Source organism: Desmodus rotundus, chromosome 1 (assembly GCF_022682495.2).
Source record: "Desmodus rotundus isolate HL8 chromosome 1, HLdesRot8A.1, whole genome shotgun sequence".
NCBI lineage: Eukaryota > Metazoa > Chordata > Mammalia > Chiroptera > Phyllostomidae > Desmodus > Desmodus rotundus.
Genome location: NC_071387.1, coordinates 82,349,091 through 82,356,848, shown reverse-complemented (window position 1 = coordinate 82,356,848; position 7,758 = coordinate 82,349,091). Strand labels below are relative to the sequence as shown.

At 42.9% G+C, this 7,758-nt stretch overlaps 1 pseudogene; it reads right to left on the bottom strand.

Moving 5' to 3' along the window:
• Positions 1-4,693: 4,693 nt before the first annotated feature.
• LOC112307277 (beta-arrestin-2 pseudogene) lies at positions 4,694-7,328 on the bottom strand (annotated as a pseudogene).
• Positions 7,329-7,758: the final 430 nt, after the last annotated feature.

Below are 7,758 nucleotides of genomic sequence, written 5' to 3'. Positions count from 1 at the left end.
TTCTATTTTTTTTAGGTAGGCCTGTATTGCTATGAACTTCTCTCTAAGGAGTGCCTTTGCTGTGTCCCATAGGTTTTGGATTGTTGTGAGTTCATTTTCTTTTTTTCCAAAAACTTTTTGATTTGTTCCTTAATCTCATTCTTGACCCCCTCATTGTTTAACAGCATGCTATTCAATCTCCATGTTTTTTATTGTCTTGGGGTTTTTACCTTGAGGTTGGTTTCTAATTTCAGTCCCTTCTGAATGGAGAAAATGCTTGATATGATTTCAGTTTTCTTCAACTTGTTGAGGCTTGTTTTGTTTCCTATCTTGTGGTCTATCTTTGAAAATGTTCCATGTGCATTTGAAAAGAATGTGTATTTTGCTTCTTTGGGATGAATGGCTCTACACATATCAGTTAAGTCCATTTCATCTAGGGCATTGTTCAATGCCATAATATCTTTTTTAATACTTTGTTTGGAAGATCTGTCCATCTTTGACAGTGGGGTGTTAAAATACCCTTCTATAATTGTGTTGCTTTCCATATCTTCTTGAAGTCCTCCAAGATTTTCTTTATGTATTTGGGTGCTCCTATATATTGGGTGCATATATATTTACAATGTGTGTGTCTTCTTGGTGGATTCTTTCTTTGAGTATTATGAAGTGACCTTCTGGGTGTCTCTTTATGGCCCTTTTTGGAAGTCTATTTTGTTTCATATGAGTATTGCTGCCCTTGCTTTTTTTTTTTTTTTCCTATCCCTTTGCTTGGAAAATTTGTTTCCAGCCCTTCACTTTCAGTCCATGTAGGTCTTTTGTCCTGAGATGGGTCTCTTGTAGGCAGCATATGTGTGGGTCAGGCTCTCTTATCCATTCAGCTATTCTATGTCTTTTGATTGGAGTATTTAATCCATTTACATTAAAGGTTATTATTGATAGTTACTTATTCATTGCCTCTTTTTTGTACCTGTGTTCCTCTCTCTCTCTTTTTCCTTCCTTTCTTTAAAGCAGTCCCTTTAGCATATCTATGAGCTAGTTTGGTGGAGGTATATTCTTTTAGGCTTCTTTTGTCTGGGGAACTCCTTATTTGGCCTTCTATCCTGATTGAGAGCCTTGCCGGGTAAAGTAGTCTTGGTTACAGGCCTCTGGTTCTCATGACTTGGAATATTTTCTTGCAATTCTCTTCTGGCTTTGAGCGTTTCCACTGAGAAGTCAGCTTCTAGCCTTCTCTGGGCTCCCTTGTATGTTACTTCCTTTTATCCCTTGCTGCCTTTAAGTTTCTCTCTTTGTCTTGCAATTTTGCCATTTTAATTATGATGTGTCTTGCAGTGGGCCTCTTTGGGTTCCTCTTGATTGGAACTCTCTGTGATTCCTGGATTTGGGTGACATTTTCTCCCATCACATTAGGGACGTTTTCCATCATTAGGTTTTCAAACAGGGATTCTATTCCTTGCTGTTCTTCTTTTCCTTCTGGTATCCCTATTATACAGATACTATTACATTTCATGTTGTCCTGTATTTCCCTTAACCCCTCTTCATTCCTTCTGAGTCTGTTTTCTATTTTTTGCTCTTTCTGGGTGTTTTTTTCCTACCTTGTCCTACAGTTTGCTGATCCAGTCCTCTGCTTCATTGAGCCTGCTTTTGACTCCTTCTACTGTGTTCTTCAGTTCAGAAATTGTATTCTTCATTTCCTCTTGGCCCTTGTTGATAGTTTCTATTTCCTTTTTCATGTTGATATAGTTTGCAGTGAGTTCATTGTAGTTTCCCTGGAGTTTTTGGTAATTCTGTGTGAGCCTATTAAGTTTCCTTATAACCAATGTTTTGAACTCAACATCTGTTAATTGACTGGCCTCTTTTTCATTTAGCATTGTTTCTGAGACTTCCCCCTTTCCTTTCATTTGGGGATTGTTTCTTTGTCTTCCCATTGCTTGTGACACTCTTCCTGTTAGCCTCTGCTTTTTACGTTGCTCTGTTCTGACCCCCTTGGTTTATGGCGTAAACTTCTGTGGTAGAATACCTGTGAGATTTATTGTACAGTCTCCTTGATTTCCCACTCTTACTTATCTTGGGCTGTGGTTTTTGTTGGCTGTGTGAATGTCTTTGGCTTTTGGTTCTTGTTGGGTCTTTCTTTGGTGAGTCTTTCCCACCAGCTGATTATGTGAGGGTCAGTCTGTCCCCCACCTCTTGTTTTCTGTTGTGGAGGTGTGGGCAGGTCGTGTTGGAGCTTATTCTTTTGTGTGTAAAAGGTTTTGAGGCTTTTCTCTTGCTCTTGTTCAGTTGTTTGTTCTGAGTAATTTCTCCACTATTTACTTGTATTTCCAGATAGGTCCTGGGTTGAGTTAGTGTGACTTCCACTCCCTCCTTCACCTTCTTCTGTTCTTATGTGTTGGTGGTTCCTTTGTTGGTGGGTTTACTCTTCCAGGAGGTATCCTTGTGTTCCCAGCTTCTACCTACTCTTTTTTATTGTAGGTTGTAGGGGGAAGGTGAAATGGTTTAAGAGAGCAGAGTGTACTATATGATATTTAAAGTACCACCCCTTAGCTAAGAGATGGGAGATCCTTTGGATATATATATATATAGTGTCAACCATGATAATTCACCTACCTAGCCACTTTTTAGAAAGGGTGGAAAGAAGATAAGACTCTTGTTGTGAGGGCGGGGAGGATTGTGAGTTGCATCTAGAAAGGTGTGAGCTTATGGGAGTTCAGTTTATGAGGTAAAGTGAGTGTAAAGGGTAGAAAATTGGTGTAAGGTGTGAGAGTGTAGAGTTAACCACACCAGTAATAAAGTTCAGGAAAAAGTGAAGTGGGCTGAGATCTGGCAGGGGTTCTGTGTAGTATTTACAAATGTATGGAACAGCTATTATTTACAATAGTAACGGAGCAACAATCATGTGACAGAATCTATGTGATCTGGATAACTAGAATAGGGATTATAGGTCCTAGAATAGTGTGGTAATGGAACACAAGTGAAGTGAAAGACAGTTAATTAACAATACACTATGAAAAAGAGAACTAGGGGAAACCAGTCCAACAATGCAAATTAACCAGTCAAACAAAGAAGACTAAACAGAAAGAAGAGAGATAGAAAAATACTAATAAAATGAGTCATGTAAGAATAATGGAAAAATAATAATAATGCAAATATACAATATCTTGCAAGTTCTCTGGAAGAGCAAAGTGAAATTTGTTTCACTCTGTCAGCTGTTGGGATGCCCCCTCTTTGGGTCCATCTTTGGTCTTTTCACAGTTCCAGGTTTTATTGTCTCACTTGTGGGGATTTAAAAAAAATAAAGAGGGAAGAAAGAAGAGATATAAAGGGGGAGAAAGAAAGAGTAGAACAAGAAAGAAGGAAGGAGAGGAAGAAGGTGTTAAAAGAAAGAAAAATAATTAAAAATAATAATAAAGACTTACTTTAAAAAATTTTTTTAAAAACCACACACAAAAAAACAAGCCTGCTGGGTTTAAACTGGCCAAGCCAGTTTTGCTGGTCTTTTTGGCTGCAGCCCACTCAAGAAGCCTAGCCTAGCTCTTCTCTGTCCGGACCAGTACTCTGGCAACCTCCAGCCTAGCTCTCCAGTGGTCCCCAGACCCACAGGTTCAGGCACTCACCCTCCTTGGGCTATGGGTGTGCAAGCAAGGCCTTCCTTGATTCGCACTTTTCCCGGTGCCTGTGGTCTCAGGCCCCCTGAGGTGTGCATTCCACCCCTCCCAACCCCCTACCTCCACCCCCCCACCCCACCCCCGCTTAGTATTTGGGCTGGATGCCTCCCACACCCCCATGGGAGCGCCAGGTGTCCGGGTGGAGAGGAGACTGGAGCTGTTGCTGCAGGGGAATTCCCTAAACTGCCCCTGAGAGTCTTTTTCTTTTTGAAAGAATCCTCTTGCTCAATCCTGCTGCTCCATACAAGGAAGGGCCTGCCCTTTCACACAGCCCACCTCTCCAGCTAGACCAGGGACTGTCCAGTTCAGTGCCCCACACGGCCCAACTCTCAACTCTCCCAACCAGGTGCCCATGGTCTCTGTGTGTTTACCACTTTGTCCTTATTCCCCTCCCTGTGACTTCAAGCAACCAGGTCTCTCTCAGTGCTGCTCAAGCCTTGTTTGGCAGGGGAGGGAGCCTTTAACTCTGCTTTCTCCCAGGAGTCCAGTGGCAGGCCTGGCGGGCACAGGCCTGGGGCTGCAATTGCCCTGTTCCCCACACTGGTCCCAGGGACCTTTTTGTCCTGAAGCAATCCCCTTACTATCTGTTTTCTCAGTGTCCTCTATACTTTTTGGTCTCCTATCTTCATAAATGCTATTGGCTGTTTGCTTTGTTCCTCAGTAGATCAGGCAGGTGTTTCACCCATGTGCAGGGGGAAGTTGACTCTGCTCCCACCTATCTTGCCACCATCTTTCCTCTCTATTGTCTGGGTTTTTTTTCTTTATCTTTTTCCTGTTCTTTAAGCAACCCTTTAACATTTGTTGCTATACTGGTTTAGTGTTAACAACTCTTTTATCTTTTTATTGTCTGAGAAGCTCCTTATTTTTTCTTTGATTTTAAATGATAGCCTTGCTGGGTAAAGTAGCTTTGGTTGTAGGTCCTTGCTTTTCATCACCTTGAATATTTCACACCACTCCCTTCTGGCCTGAAATGTTTGTATTGAGAAATCAGATGACAGACTAATTGGTGCTCCCTTGTATGTAACTACCTGCTTTTGCCTTGCAGCTTTTAAGATTATCTCCTTGTCTTGTCATTTTTATTATGATGCTTCTTGGTGTAGGCCTCTTTGGGTCCAACTTGTCTGGGTCTCTCTGAGCTTCCTGGGCTTGTATGTTTTTTTCCTTCACCAGATTAGGGAAGTTTTCAGTCATTATTTCTTCAAATAGGTTCTTGATCCCTTGCTCACTCTTTTCTTCTGGTATTCCCATGATGCTGATGTTGTTCTGCTTCATGTTGTCAAAAATGTTTCTTATGCTCTCCTTATTTTTAAAATTCTTTTTTCTTTTTGCTGCCCTTCCTGGGTGTTTTTTTTTCTACCTTGTCTTCTAAATCACTGATTGGATCCTGTGCTTTATCTAACCTACTGTCTTTCCTTCCAGTATTATTTATTTTAGATATTACATTCTTTATTTCTGGCTGATCCTTTTTTTATGGCTTCTATGTCTTTTTTCATACTATTGAGTATCCTTATAATCATTACTCTAAACTCTCTATCTGATAAATTGTTTGCCTCCATTTCATCTAGTTCTTCTGGAGAATTCTCTTGTTCTTTTTTGGGGGGTCTGTTTCTTTGTCTTCCTATTTTGTATTCTTTGTATTTTCCACCTTAGTCATTAAACTAATCAGTGATATAACCTCAAACTGTAATCAGCAGCCTGGCATGAACATCACAGAGAGGGGCAGAATAATTCCTGTGGGTGGGGTGCTTGCTTCCCATCAAGTTAATGACACTTGGAGGGGAGTGCTCTGTTTGAGAAAGACGGCTCCTTCAGTATGGGGAATGATTCAGCACAGGGATTCTGGCAGCATCTGGCAAAGAACTGAAGGACTTTCCCGAGAGCCACCTACCTCAAACTCTCCTCTAGCATCTCTGGTTCACTCTGCCCTCCCTCTGCTCGGTAAGCCCAGGGTAAGTGGCTGCAAATGAAATTTTGTGCATTGGCCCTTTAAGAGGTTCTCTGCATCTCTAGCCATCTCTCCCTGACAGATAGAAACCCTGCTGCTTTTTCACAACTGGGTGTTATATGGGTTCCTTTCTGTCTCTGTTGCTTTAGGCTGGGGAATCATCTTAGGGTTTAGACCACACTTCTCAGATGGAACCTCCTGGCTGCTGAAATATTCCTCCAGAACTTTAGCTGCCCCACCTTGGGAGCCCAGCCAGCCCTCTCGCACCACCCATGCATTCTTTACCAGTCTCATTGTGGTGAAGTGTTTTTTTCTGTCTGTCCTTGGTTATAAGGCTTATTCTCTATAGCCAGTGTTCAGTTGGTTATTCAGGATGGTTTCTTTACAGTTTGTTTGTAATTCCAGATTGGTCCTGGGAGGAGGTTGGTGTAGCTTCCACTTACTCCACTACCATCTTGGATCTCCTATACTCATTTTCCTGTGTGGGCCAGACCAAGTGCTTTCTCAGCCCAAATTTCTGTACATACAGGAGAGCCCACTTCCCCCAACTAATCCCTTCTTCTCCCTAGGGTAGACTGACAGATGTCTTCAGTACAGCACCTCCCCCTCTGTCATTCTGACTTCTATGGTCCATGTGCCTGCCTTCTCCTGCCAACTTTCAGTCACATATGGGAAGAGGGGTGGAGGATTTCCCCCCATCCAATTGTCTTGCTAGCCTTGCACATGTTCAATAAATACTTCCTCTTATCACCTTCTTACCAAAGGGTGAGGGATCTGCCACCAGGCTATTGGTATCAACATCACCAGCTTCACCTTGGCCCTGTATGACACCAGGATTCCCAGCACCTCCTTGTTGGCACCCTTTCTCATGATGGTACTTGAAGCCAAGATGGTGTCTTCATGCTTGAACTTCTCCCCCGTGATAGACCATGCTTCTCCTGGTTGTCGCTGTACAACAGGTGTACACTTTGCAGAACGTGTAAATGGGAGATACCTAGTCATCTTGTTCGATCTGAGTCACAGAACACTTATATTGGGCAGTGCTGAAGAGGCGGATATTGCCATAGTGTCTCACAGGGACTTTGATCTTCTTGACAGTCTTGATGGAGTTGTTTGTGACATGGACATTGACACTGAGTGGCTCCTCATGGTAATACAGCTCCTTATCCAAGGAAGCCTCCAGGTGCAGGGATCAGTCGGACATGATGAAGTGACATGTTTCAGCTGAAGGCTAGGCACCAGGTGTCTCTGGGGAAAACTGCACCTTTCAAATCACTAGACACACAGAGTTCCTTTTGTGGTTTTTCTCCTCTAGTGATTTGGCACAGAAGGTTGGAATCTCAAAGCCTGACCTGCAGGTCTTCTTTGTGTCCTTTGGGCCTGGCTGCAGGGTTATGGAGCAGGGAAGATTCTGGGGTATTGTGAAAAACAGTGGGTGGGCATTCTGGCCTAGCTTCCTCAGCAAGTGGTCCTACAGGCAGGTGGGGGCCAGGGTGGGTTGGGCATTGGGGGAAAGGCCTGGTGATGAATAGGTCTTTGAGGAAGGACAAGCCCCGCAAATCCAGGTCAACATGGCCATAGCTAAAGTTACAGATGAGGGTCACAAACACTTTGCAGTCCTTCAAGTAGTCAGGGTCCATAAGTACCATGCTGTCTATAGGATCCACTTTGTGCAGGTGATATATAAAGTCCTTCTTGCCCAAGTGCAAAGTTAGCTGGTTTCTCCCACATGGTGTGCATGCCATTTGCCCACCTGGTTCATGCCTTGCTTGCAGCCTCCCAGGCTACTGCCAGGTCACTGCTCCTCCCCACCAAACACAGTGTGAGTTTGGAAAACTCTTAAAACACAGAGAATACATATTAAGAGTGATTTCCAAATGCTACTATTTGGCTGAGATTTTGAACTTAAACTGTATTTGCTGGTCTGTTTGTTTTAAATAAATGTTTAAGACTAGAGTCACACTTTCCACTCAGATCAAGGAGTACAAGAGGCTGGTTTGGGTTATCCAAGTCAAAAACTGTGTTCTTCTTTGATCTTCTGAAAAGCATGAGAAAACTGCTTGACCTCCCCATCTTGCAACTCATTGCCCTCCTCACCAACTCACCAGCCATTCCAACACACAGCTGATCTCTATGGGCCCATCTCAGTCTCAACTGTGTTATAGATTCTCCATC